Source organism: Gossypium hirsutum, chromosome A10, assembly GCF_007990345.1.
Source record: "Gossypium hirsutum isolate 1008001.06 chromosome A10, Gossypium_hirsutum_v2.1, whole genome shotgun sequence".
In the NCBI taxonomy this organism is placed as follows: Eukaryota; Viridiplantae; Streptophyta; class Magnoliopsida; order Malvales; family Malvaceae; genus Gossypium; species Gossypium hirsutum.
Window position 1 is genome coordinate 106,017,293 of NC_053433.1, and position 12,525 is coordinate 106,029,817.

At 37.0% G+C, this 12,525-nt stretch overlaps 1 non-coding gene across 1 annotated transcript; it reads right to left on the reverse strand.

Annotated features, from left to right (window-relative positions):
• Positions 1 to 283: 283 nt before the first annotated feature.
• Positions 284 to 357, reverse strand: TRNAN-GUU (transfer RNA asparagine (anticodon GUU)). The gene has a single exon. It is a non-coding gene; the product is annotated as a tRNA-Asn (tRNA).
• Positions 358 to 12,525: the final 12,168 nt, after the last annotated feature.

Consider the following 12,525-nt stretch of genomic DNA (forward strand, 5'->3'; position numbering starts at 1 on the left):
GATTATTTTTTACATAAAAAATAACTTTTAAAATAAATTTGTAATTTTTTTAAAATATAAAATTTTAAAATAAGAACAGATGATTCACAGTAGCATGGGTGGTAATTGATTATGTTACTAATTTTGGAAAAATAATAAATTTGTTAAATTTCGTAAATTCCTATGTATGTATTTTATTGGTAAAATATTGTTAATGTTTTGTTTTCCTTTAGTATTGAGTTAGGTCAGTTTTGATATTGGGTAGAGTTGGGTTTCAAATTAAACCATAAAAATATGTGACAAGCGCTAGAAGGAGGGCTTGAACCTCCGACCTTGTGGTTAACAGCCACACGCTCTAACCAACTGAGCTATTCCAGCAGCCTGCTTAGTTTTTCATAGCATATCATATGTATTAGCTCTTCTTGGTTTATAATTCTGTGCACCCCACTTTAATTCAACAACGCCTTAAAATTATTTAATAACAATAGTAGTTGTATATATAGTAAACAATATTATTGCAATAATTAGTATATGTTTGCTACCAATGTTTTTTGAATTTTTTATATTATATTACTAAATTATTTTATATATATTAATTTTATCTTAATATTTAATTTATAATTATCATTTTAAATTAATTGTCATTTAATTAGTATTACAGTTATATGCTAATTAAAAGTAAATTGAGCTTTATAAGCATTCTAACACTTTCAAGTGGAATTTAAAATAAGCTAGGAAAACAAAATCATTTTTGATATTATTTATTAGGCTCACTTGTTAACGTTAACAAAGTCCTAGAATGTGATGGAAAATCAATTTAATCAAACATGAGGTTATTTTGTGATATTTATATTTTATTTTTATTCACTTTTTACTATTTTAATTTTTAATTATCATGGAACTAAAATTCAAGCTTTGATGATTCATGATGTTGTGCTAAAATTCAAGAATCAATTTTAATTGAAGATGGCGACGAGGATGATAGATTGAAGAAGAAGATCAAGAAAGAGGATGATGACGAGGAGGATAGATTGAAGAAGAAGATCAAGATTGAGAACATGTAAATATGTTTATTAGATTTCATTTTAATTTTTCTAGGAAGTTGAATTTCGGTTTATATACATATAATTTAATTTTAATTATTTTTATTTGTCTTTAATTTACAACATATTGTTTTTTTATTATACAATTAAATGATTTGATTTCAATAATTATTTCACTTATAAAAATAAATTACTATAAAATTTTAAAAAATCATTATGACAACCTCATCCCAATTAAATAAAATCGATTTTGAACATGAATTATGAAGTTTTATTGTACTTGATTCAATTTTATTTTACCTTTAAATTAAATTTGTTTATTCTAAATTAAAATATATATTTCAAATATATAATGCTAAAAATTAGTTTTTTTTAAGTGGATTTCAAAAATTAAAACTAATACTTTTACATTAAATTTAAATTTAATATTTAATTTAATAACTATTAATACATTAAAATTAGGGTTTGATTATAAGAAATACAAAAAATCTGAAGAAGTTTTTTGAGAACTACATATAAAGTTGTTTTTTGATAAATTAAATCAACTAAATTCATCCTATTTTTATTTAAATGAATATAGATATATTATTTGATTATGATTTTAATAAGAGAATATTGTATTTCTTGATATGGAAATGAAGAAAACGAGAAGAGAAGTGAAAACTAAGTTGGTGACAAAGGTAGGTAGTAGAAGAGTGAAGGAAGAAGAAAGGAGTTTGTCCAAACATTGGTTGCAAGTATTTTAAGAATTTTACTTTATTTATTTTAATCGAATTATAATTGTGTTAAAATGGTTAATTCATATGTATATATGTTGATGTTATACATAAAAAATTATCAATGAACAATGAAGATGTGAATTGAATTTTAATTATAGAATGAATAGACTTGATATATTGAAATGCTAGTAAGAAAAGATTAAATTATGAAAAATATAAAAATTTGATATGTGAAATGATATATTGTGAAATAGAATATGTAATGCTTTAGTGAATGGATGAAAAGTGAAATTGTTGTGAAGTTATAAAGTGATTGAATAATTGTGATGGTAAGGACTAAATTCTAAATAGCGTAAACTTTGAATTGTTTTCATTTGCTTGTGTGAATACAATGGATTCAAATGTATTAAAAGCTTATGTAGACAAGATGAGAACTAGTAGGACATAAATAGCATGAAATTAAGAAATTTTATGCGCAGAAATGAAAGTGGCACTTTGGTGCAACTAAAAGTGACACTTCGATGCAATACAGTGATTGTTCCGTATATCCTATATGATATATTGAGTCTACAGAGGGGCTATATAAATATTAATGGTAACTATTTTATTTCAAAGATTGAAAGTGAACTATGAATTGATTGCTTGAGAATCCACTATAGTTATTCTCTAATTAATGTTATATATGGTAGTATTAGGTTACAAATATATATATTTAATGGTTAAAATGTTAAAGTGAAGTTTAATTCTTGTTATATTTACTAAGTTGTCACAAGCTTAATGCGTTTTTTTTTCCAACGAGTAGGTAAAGGCTAGACTTGAAACTCTAGGGTGAATATTAACCTCTATTCATCTGATCACTTCCCAAGTTTGGAAGAAAGTATGGTTTGTCATTTTTGTAATAGTTATGACCAATGGCGAATCTGGGAGGGGCCAGGGCCACTAAAATTATAAAATTGAATATTTATTATTTAGCCGCTTAATATTTGAAAACTTTGGCCCCCTTAAATTGTTGTTTGGCCTCCTTTCCAACTTTGAACATTAAAAAAAAACTTCTTTTTTTCTTTTTTAATTTTTTCCATATAATATTTTTTAAAATTTTTGACTTCAAATATTTATATAATATATTTGTAACGCCCCAAAATTCTTATTTTTGTTTGTGGAAATGTGACATAACTATGTATTTGCTTCAGTGGTGAAGTGTTTTGAGTATGTGTGAGAGGTTTCAAGTTCAAGCCTTAGCTTTGGCAAATTTTAGTATTTTTCTGAATTTACCCCTATTTCTGGCTAGTAGGCTTTTAAGTAATTGTTTGTAAGTTTATATCAGAATGGCTTGCTGGTTTAGAGGTTAAGTGAAGTGTCAATCTGCTGGAGGTTTTGTGTTTAAATCTCTACGTGGGTAAAAGAGATTATTTTTGCTAGGTTTGGTGGCTAAGAGTTTGAGTTGTACCGAACTTCTGAGAAGTGGGTGGTTGAGTTAGTGTAGGTTGTGGGATTTGAGTAAATCAGTTCTCCAAAAAAATCTCTCTTTTCAAAAAGAAAAAAAACTGACCATTCTCTCTGTCACTTCCCCTTTTTTTTCTTGTCGTTTCCTTTTTGCCACCGCCCTACTTGTTATATTGCTGCTGTCTTTTTGCTCTCTTTTCCATCTACTTCTGAATTTTCGTGACTTTTTTATTTGGCTTTTGCGCGCTATTGGTAAGTTTCATCTTTTGCTAATCTAAACGTTTTTCTGAATACTTTCTAAGAGGGGCTTCTTTTTGTTGTTTAGGAGTTAATCAAGGGACTGTATATCATTCCCAATCGACGAGTTACATGCATGGAATTCTCGATTCGATCAAAGGTATGGTTGTTGATAGTTAATCGATGAACGTCTCATTACAGTCTTGTTTGAGCTTTGATAATGTTACTGAAATTGGGTGTTGGAATGTAAGTTTTTAGGTTTTAGAGTGCTCAAGGATCATTTTAGCATCAATCGATACCAGGTGTATTCCCAAAATACAGAAAATAGGGTTTCAACGAAAGCTAAAAACCTCACTGTCGAGCCACACAGGCTTGTGATCGCCCATGTGGTAGGCCGTGTGCCCTAACACAGGTGTGTGATCGACGAGGCTAGGTCGTGCGTGAAAGACACGGCCGTGTGTGACACACGAGCTGGACTGATTTGGGCTGTGTAGGCCACACGGGTAGGCCATATAGGCGTGTGAGCCCATTTTTACTGAATTGATTGCTAAGGTTGCACGAGTCGCCTAAGTCGACTGTGAACCTACTGTAGGGTCAGTAGGTATTATTCCTAATTGTGTAAACAGACTGATTGATGAATATATATTGAGTATGATAATAGTATGCATGTATACATTTACCGGTTATATGTACTGATATCATGAGATAGCATGTCATGTATTGTATGTTGCATTGCATGGGGTTGGGTTGATTTTATTTGGAGGAAGTGTACTGAAAGGCTCTTAATATACTGGCAACTCAGCTGCAAACTACTATTTTGTGCTACATTCTGTACTACCTAGAGTGTAGGGGTAGGTAGGTTGATTTAATCCCCACATGGAGTGTAGGGTTGGACGGAGATAGTGTGTAGAGGCTGGTTGGGTAGGACTTGGTTACTGAATACTGTATATCTGTTACTGATACTGTGATGGGCTAGGGCCCTTGTGCATATTGATACTGATACTGAAAAGGGCTTAGGCCCAAGACTGTTTTTGACTATGCATTGTGTTTACTTTTGTTTGTTTTCTGTGGGATTACAGACTGAGTTTACATATACTCACCCCTCTCTTTTTAATGTGCACAGGTAATCCCCGAACCTTGAAGGATCAGGTGGCGGAGGACTCGATGGTGACCATAATTTTTGAGACTTTTATGATTTATAATTTGTGATTTATGGTTTCATTTACCGTGGTTTATTTGGATGTAATTTGGTTTTTATTTATTTTTATGGATTTATAATTGCTAGACGTAGGAAAACTCGATTTTCAAAAAGGTAAAGTTTTCTATAAACACACGATTTACTCAAAACGATTTTAAAAGCTTCAGCAACAAATTATGTTTAAAATAATCGATTAAACGAGTAATGTTTTTGGAATTAATAAGAGATAAGGAAAGTAATTAAACGGAAATAGATTTATCATAGAAACTTAGTTTTCAAACACCCTATCATGTGACATCGCCAGATTCTGCCATAACGTCTAGGCCTGGTTTAGGGTGTTACATTTAGTGGTATCAGAGTCAGGTTACAAAACTCAGCTGTGGATTTTGGGTTTTTAAAAATTGGTTTCTAAGAACTAATTTTCAAATGATTTGAAATGATTTGAGTGAGTATGTGGTACACCGAGTCTCCAGCGTCGATCCTGTAAGTCTTCTGAAGCTGTGATGAGTTTAAACTAAGAATGCTATAAATAGTATATTTTGGGACTACAGTAAGTAGTATACTGTGAAAACACTCTAGTTAGTGTATACTGAAACTGTAGTGAAACTGGTAGAGGCTACGACATACGAAAACAAACTCTGAAATACTAAAACTGCTTTCATAAAACATCTGTTAATAAGTACTGAAACTGTAACTGATTCATAAAATTCATAATACAGATAAATCTAATTAGACATGAGCGCACGAGGAATCCATGGAAGAGGTATTAGAGGCCGTAGAGAGGCTCGACTAGAGTCCTCTTCACTGGGAAATATGCCAAATTTAGACACGAGTGAGACACCAGTGTCGTCGGCAACGGAGACTGGGTCTCAAGATCGCATGGCTAGGGATGACACATTGTCCCAGGCTATGCTAAGGATGTTAGAGAGGGTCGCTGGGCCAAATATTGGATCTGGGGGCTTGAGTCAGTTACGAAACGACTCCGATCCAATAGAGCTGAGCTTTTTAGAGGTGTCACTGGAGTTGCCCCTAATGTGGCCGAATACTGGATTGAGGCCATGGAGAGGATCATGCATGATCTAGATTGAAACCCTGAGTAGAAATTAAAGAGTGCAGTCTCACTGTTGCGGGATGAGGCTTATTAGTGGTGGTTGACTATTAAGGAGGGCACTCAGCTTGAACGTCTGACTTGGGAGTTCTTTAAGACTGCCTTCTAGGGGAAATATGTGGGGGCGAGCTATGTGGATGCCTGTAGGAGGGAGTTCCTGAGTATTTTACTCAGGAAGATTGATTTGTGGCTGAGTATGAGGCCAAATTCCTATGACTGAGCCGTTATGCGCAAGGTATGGTGGTGACTGAGTATGAGCGATGTGTCCGCTTTGAGGATGGCCTCAAAAATAATTTGAGAGTCTTGATGGCTCCGTAGAAGGAGGGTGATTTTTCTTCACTGGTTGAAAAGGTGAAGATCGCCGAGGAGGTTAAGCGTGCTGAGTGCCAAAACTGTGATAGAGAAAGAGGTAGGAACAAAAGGGATTCAGAACTCTCGATTACTGAGTAGAGGCCTAAGAAAAAGGGCAAAGATGATGGGCCGATTAGAGCTGGGCCCCCTGTTACTGCTACTGGAATGCAACCATGTGTCGACTGTGGTAGATGCCATCTGGGCGAATGTTAGAGGAGGACCATGGCGTGTCTGAGGTGTGGATCATTGGATCACCATTTTAGGGAATGTCCGTTAAGAGCTAATCAGATGCAAGCTCAGGGTATTGGTACTATACTGCCACAGAGGGTAGCACACCAGCCACATAGAGGCCATAGTCAGGTTAGGGTTGGTAACGGTATAGGCCGTGGTCAGAAGGCACCAGGCAGAGGTGCTGGATAGATTGAGGCGAGGTAGCCTGCTCTTGTATATGCTACACATTGCCAAGAGGACAGAGATGCTCCGGACGTCATCACGGGTATGTTTCTTATTTATGATGTGCCTTACACTACATTAATAGATAAATGATCTACACATTCCTATGTAGCCAGTACTGTGTTTGAAATTGGGGATTCTAGTTGAGAGTACCACAAGTAAGGTGACTGTACTGAGCCCGCCGGGGCAATTTGTTAGAGTTAGCAAACTGTATAGGAATGTTCCTTTAGAGGTCCAAGGGATGGTATTTTTGGCTGATTTAATGGAGCTCCCGTTTGGGGAGTTCGACATGATATTGGGAATGGATTGGTTGGTCAAGCATTGTGTAAGCTTGGATTGTGCGAATAAGAGGGTCGAATTGAGAATTGAGTAGAATGATGAGGTAGTCGTGATTGGAGAACGTCAAAACTACTTAGCTAACGTGATCTCTGAACTGGTAGCTAAGAAACTAGTTCGTAAGGGATGTCTGTTTTTGGGGGCTCTACTGTAAAAGATATTTGCATTGTAAGGGATTTTCTGGATGTTTTTCCTGAGGAGCTACCGGATTTACCTCCGAGTCGGGAAGTGAAGTTTGGGATTGAGCTTTCCCCTGGTATAGCTCTAGTGTCTATCACTCCTTACCAAATGGCACCAAGGAAGCTTAGGGAGCTTAAGGATCAGATTCAAGAGTTGTTGGATCGTGGGTCATCCACCATAGTGTGTCTCTATAGGGAGCATCGGTACTGTTTGTTAAGAAAAAGGATGGATCCATGAGGATGTGTATTAACTACCGACAACTGAATAAGCTGACCATCAAGAACAAGTATCCGCTATCAAGGATCGATGATTTGTTTGACCAGTTCCGAGGGGTATCTGTGTTCTCTAAGATTGAATTGCGTTTTGGGTATCATCAGTTGAGGGTTAATGAGGTTGATGTGCATAAGACGACATTTAGGACTCGTTATAGTCACTATAAGTTCCTAGTGATGCCATTTGGCCTGACTAATGCACCGAAAGCTTTCATAGATCTGATGAACCGAGTGTTCCAGCCCTACCTGGATCGGTTTGTAGTGGTGTTCACTGATGACATATTGGTTTATTTGAGGACTGAAGATGAGCATGACGAGCACCTCAGAGTGGTTCTTCAGACTTTGAGGGAAAAACAACTTTATGCTAAGTTTAGCAAGTGCGAGTTCTGGTTACGTGAAGTAACATTTCTGGGTCATGTGGTGGTTGCTGAGAGGATTCAAGTCGATCCTCAAAAGATTGAGGCTGTATTAGATTGGAAGCAACCTAAGAATGCGTTTGAGATTTGCAGCTTTTTGGGGCTGGTAGGTTATTATCGACATTTTGTGGAAGGCTTCTCATTGATTTCAGTATCCTTAACTAAGCTGCTACATAAGGGTGTACCATTTGTGTGGACTGATGAGTAGCAAGAGAGCTTTGGGAAGCTCAAGACTGTACTGATTGAGGCTCCTATTTTGATACAGCCAGAACCTGGAAAGGAGTTCACGGTTTATAGTGATGCATTACATGTCAGTTTGGGATGTGTATTGATGCAAGATTGTAAGGTGGTAGCATATGCGTCACGTCAGCTTAAGACACATAAGAAGAATTATCTGACCCATGACTTGGAGTTGGCTGCCGTGGTATTTGCACTGAAAATCTGGAGGCATTATCTGTATGGTGAAAAGTGTATCATCTACACTGATCACAAGAGCTTCAAGTATCTCCTTGCTCAGAAGGAGTTAAATCTTAGGTAGCGTAGATGGATTAAGCTGCTTAAGGATTACGACTGTACCATTGAGTACCATCCTAGCAAGGTCAATGTGGTGGCTGATGCATTGAGTCGTAGGGCTATGACTGATCTGAGAGCGATGTTCACTCGATTTAGCCTATTTGACGATGTGAGTTTGTTGGCTGAGCTACAAGTCAAACCTACTTGGATTAAGTAGATTAAGGGTAAACAGTTAGAGAATGAGTCTTTGGGTCTTCGGTTCTGACAAATTAAGGGTGGTAGCACTACGGACTTTAGATTGAACTCTGAGGGTGTGTTGTGTTTCCGAGGTAGGATATGTGTGCTGAATGATCCTGATTTGAGACAGTCTATATTGAGAAAGGCACATAGTATGCTATGCACCCTGGTGGGAATAAGATGTATCGAGATATTTGAGAGTTATATTGGTGGCCAGGATTGAAGGGGGAAGTTACTGATTTTGTGGCTAAATGTCTGACATGCCAGTAGGTTAAGGCTGAGCATCAATTACCTTCGGGTTTACTGCAACTGGTTAAGATTTCGTTATGGAAATGAGAGAGAGTAACAATGGATTTTGTTAGTGGGTTACCTTTGACACCCATTAAGAAGGATTATGTCTGGGTCATCGTGGATCGATTGACCAAATCTGCACACTTTATCCCGGTTAGGATAGATTATTCTCTGCAGAAGCTGGTGAAGCTGTATATTTTTGAGATAGTGAGACTGTATGGGGTACCAGTTTCGATTATCTCTAATAGGAATCCTCACTTCACGTCTCAGTTTTGGAAGAAGCTACATGAAGCTCTGGTTCGAGATTGGACTTCAGTATTGCATTCCATCCTTAGACTGATGGTCAATCTAAGAGGGTGATTCAGATACTGGAGGATATGTTGAAAAGCTGTGTTATCGACTTTTGAGGCAGTTGGGAGGAAAATCTACCGCTAGTAGTTTTAGCCTATAATAACAGCTTCTAGTCTAGCATTTACATGGCACCTTACAAAGCCCTGTATGGTTATAAGTGTCGTACTCCCCTATGTTGGACTGGGTTGAGTGAACGTTGAGTGTTGGGTCCTGAGTTGGTTTCCGAGACTAAGGATAAGGTTCGACTAATTAGGGATCGTCTGAAGGTGGCTTCGGACAGACAGAAGTCTTATGCTGATCTGAAGAGACGTGAGATTGAGTATTTTGTGGGGGATTTCATGTTTCTTAATGTGTCACCATGGAAAAAGGTTCTGAGGTTTGGTCGTAAGAACAAGTTGAGCCCTAGGTTTATTGGGTCTTATCGAATTTCGAAGTGAGTAGGGCCGGTCACTTATCAGTTGGAGTTACCTCCAAAGCTAGACTGTATTCATGACGTATTCCATGTCTCGATGTCGAGGCATTACCGCTCTGATCCTACTCATATTTTCCTTGTTGAGGAAATAGAGGTTAGGCCAGATTTGACCATCGAGGAGGAGCCGGTTCAGATTCTAGATCACGATGTAAAGGTTCTTTGGAGGAAGTCTATTCCATTAGTGAAGGTACTGTGGCGGAATCATAGTACTGAGGAGGTCACGTGGGAGCCTGAGGATTCAGTGCGTCAGCAGTACCCTCATATATTCTGATCAGGTAAATTTCGAGGATGAAATTTTCTTTTAGGGGGTAGTGTTGATTGCTCCAAAATTTTTATTTTTGTTATTGTGGAAATGTGACACAATTGTGTATCTGCTTCAGTGGTTAAGTGTTCTGGGTATGTGTGAGAGGTCCCAAGTTCAAACTCTAGCTTTGGAAAATTTTAGTATTTTTCTAACTTTACCCCTATTTTTGGCTAGTAGGTTTTTAAGTAATTATTTGTAAGTTTACATTAGAATGGGCCTGCTGGCGTAGAGGTTAAGTGAAGTCTCAGTTTGCTAGAGGTTCTGTGTTCGAATCTCTATATGGCCAAAAGAGATTATTTTTGCTTGGTTTGGTGGCTAAGAGTTTGAGTTGTATCGAAAATCTGAAAAGTGGGTGGTTGAGTTAGTGTAGGTAGTGGGATTTCAGTAAATCAGTTCTCCTAAAAAACTCTCTCTTCAGAAAGAAAAAAACTGACCATTCTCTCTACCACTTTCCCTTTTTTTTCTTTTTTTTTACCGCTACCCTTTTTGTTACATTACTGTCGTCTTTCTTTTCTCTTTTCAATCTACTTCTGAATTTTCATGACTCGTTAATTCGGCTTTTGCGCGTTATTGGTAAGTTTCAGCTTTTTCTAATCTAAACGTTTTTTTTGAATACTTTCTAAGAGGGGTTTCTTTTTTGTGTTTAGGAGTTAATCAAGGGACTGTATATCGTTCCCAATCGATGAATTAAGTGTATGGAATTCTCATTTCGTTCGAAGGTATGGTTATCGGTAGTTAATGGATGAACGTCTCGTTATAATCCCGTTTGAGCTTTGATAATTTTACTGAAATTAGGTGTTGGAATGTCGATTTTTAGGTTCTGGAGTGCTCAGGGATCATTTTAGCATCAATCGGTACCAGTTGTGTGCCCCAAAACGTAGAAAATAGGGTTTCAGTAAAAGCTAAAAACCCCACCGTCGACGCCAAACAAGCGTGTGGTCACCCTGTGGTAGGTCGTATGCCCTAACACGGATGTGTGATCGATGAGGCCAGGCTGTGCACGTAAGACACGACCGTGTGATGATCAGGCAGGCCGTGTGCGACACACGGGCTGGACTGATTTGGGTCATGTGGGCCATACGGGCATGCAGGTCCATACGGGCGTGTGGGATTTTGGGGCAGGCTGTGTGATCCACATGACCAAGGAAAATTTGGGCCGTGTGGGCCACATGGGCATGTAGGGGTAAGCCATATGGGCATGTGAGCCCATTTTCACTGAATTGATTGCTAAGGTTGCACAAGTCGCCCAAGTCGACTGTGAATCTATTGTAGGGTCGGTAAGTATTACTTAGATCCCTAATTGTATGAACGGACTGGTTGATGGATATATATTGAGTATGATAATAGTATGCATGTAAACATTTACTGGCTATATATACTGATATCATGAGATAGCATGTCTTGTAATGTATGTTGCATTGCATGGGGTTAGGTTGATTTTATTTGGAAGAAGTGTACTGAAAGGCTCTTAAGCCTAATATACTGGCAGCTCAGCTGCAAACTACTATTTTGAGCCGCATTCGATACTACCTGGAGTGTAGGGATGGGAGGGTTGATTTAATCCCCACATGAAGTGGAGGGTTAGACGGAGATGATGTGTAGAGGCTGGTTGGGTAGGACTTGGTTGCTGAATAATGTATATCTATTACTGATACTATTATGGGCTAAGGCCCTTATGCATACTGATACTGATACTGAACGGGGCTTTGGCTCAAGACTGTTTTTGACTGTGCACTATGTTTACTGTTGTTTGTTTTCTATGGGATTACATAATGAGTTTACGTATACTCACCTTTCTCTGTTGAATGTGCATAGGTAATCCCCAGACCTAGACGGATCGGGCAGCGGGGGACTCGATGGTGACCACAGTTTTTGGGACTTTTACGATTTATAATTTGTGATTTATGGTTTTATTTACCTTGATTTATTTGGATGAAATTTGGTTTTTATTTATAACTGCTAGATGTAGGAAAACTCAGTTTTCAAAAAGGTAAAGTTTTCTCTAAACACACAATTTACTCAAAACGGTTTTAAAAGCTTCCGTAACGAATTATGTTTAAAATACTCGATTAAACGAGTAAGGATTTTGGAATTAATAAGTGATAAGGAAAGTAATTAAATGGAAATGGATTTATCGTAGAAACTTAATTTTCGAACACCCTATCATGTGACATCGCCAGATTCGGCCATAACGTCTGGGCTGAGTTTGGGGTGTTACAATATTTCAACTTTATTCTTTTTAGATGATAGTTGTTCTGTAACACCCCAAACCCGGCCTAGACGTTATGGCAGAATCTGGCGATGTCACATGGAATAGAATTTTGAAAACTAAATTGTTATGATAAAACCATATTCGTTTATTACTTTTATTGATTTCGAAAAATCACTTACTTAACTAGTCAATTGTTTTAAAACATAATTCATAGCGGAAGCTTTAGAAATCATTTGTTTTATGAAAGACTGAGTTAATTAAGTAAATCCGTCCATTTTAGAAAAACCGCTTTGTTTTAGTGAAACCTGTCTAAGAGATCGGGAGTTTAGAAATTACTTTAGCTTTTTGAAAAGAACCAAATTTTTCTAAGTCTAGCAGTTGCAAATCCATAAAACAAATAAGACTAAATT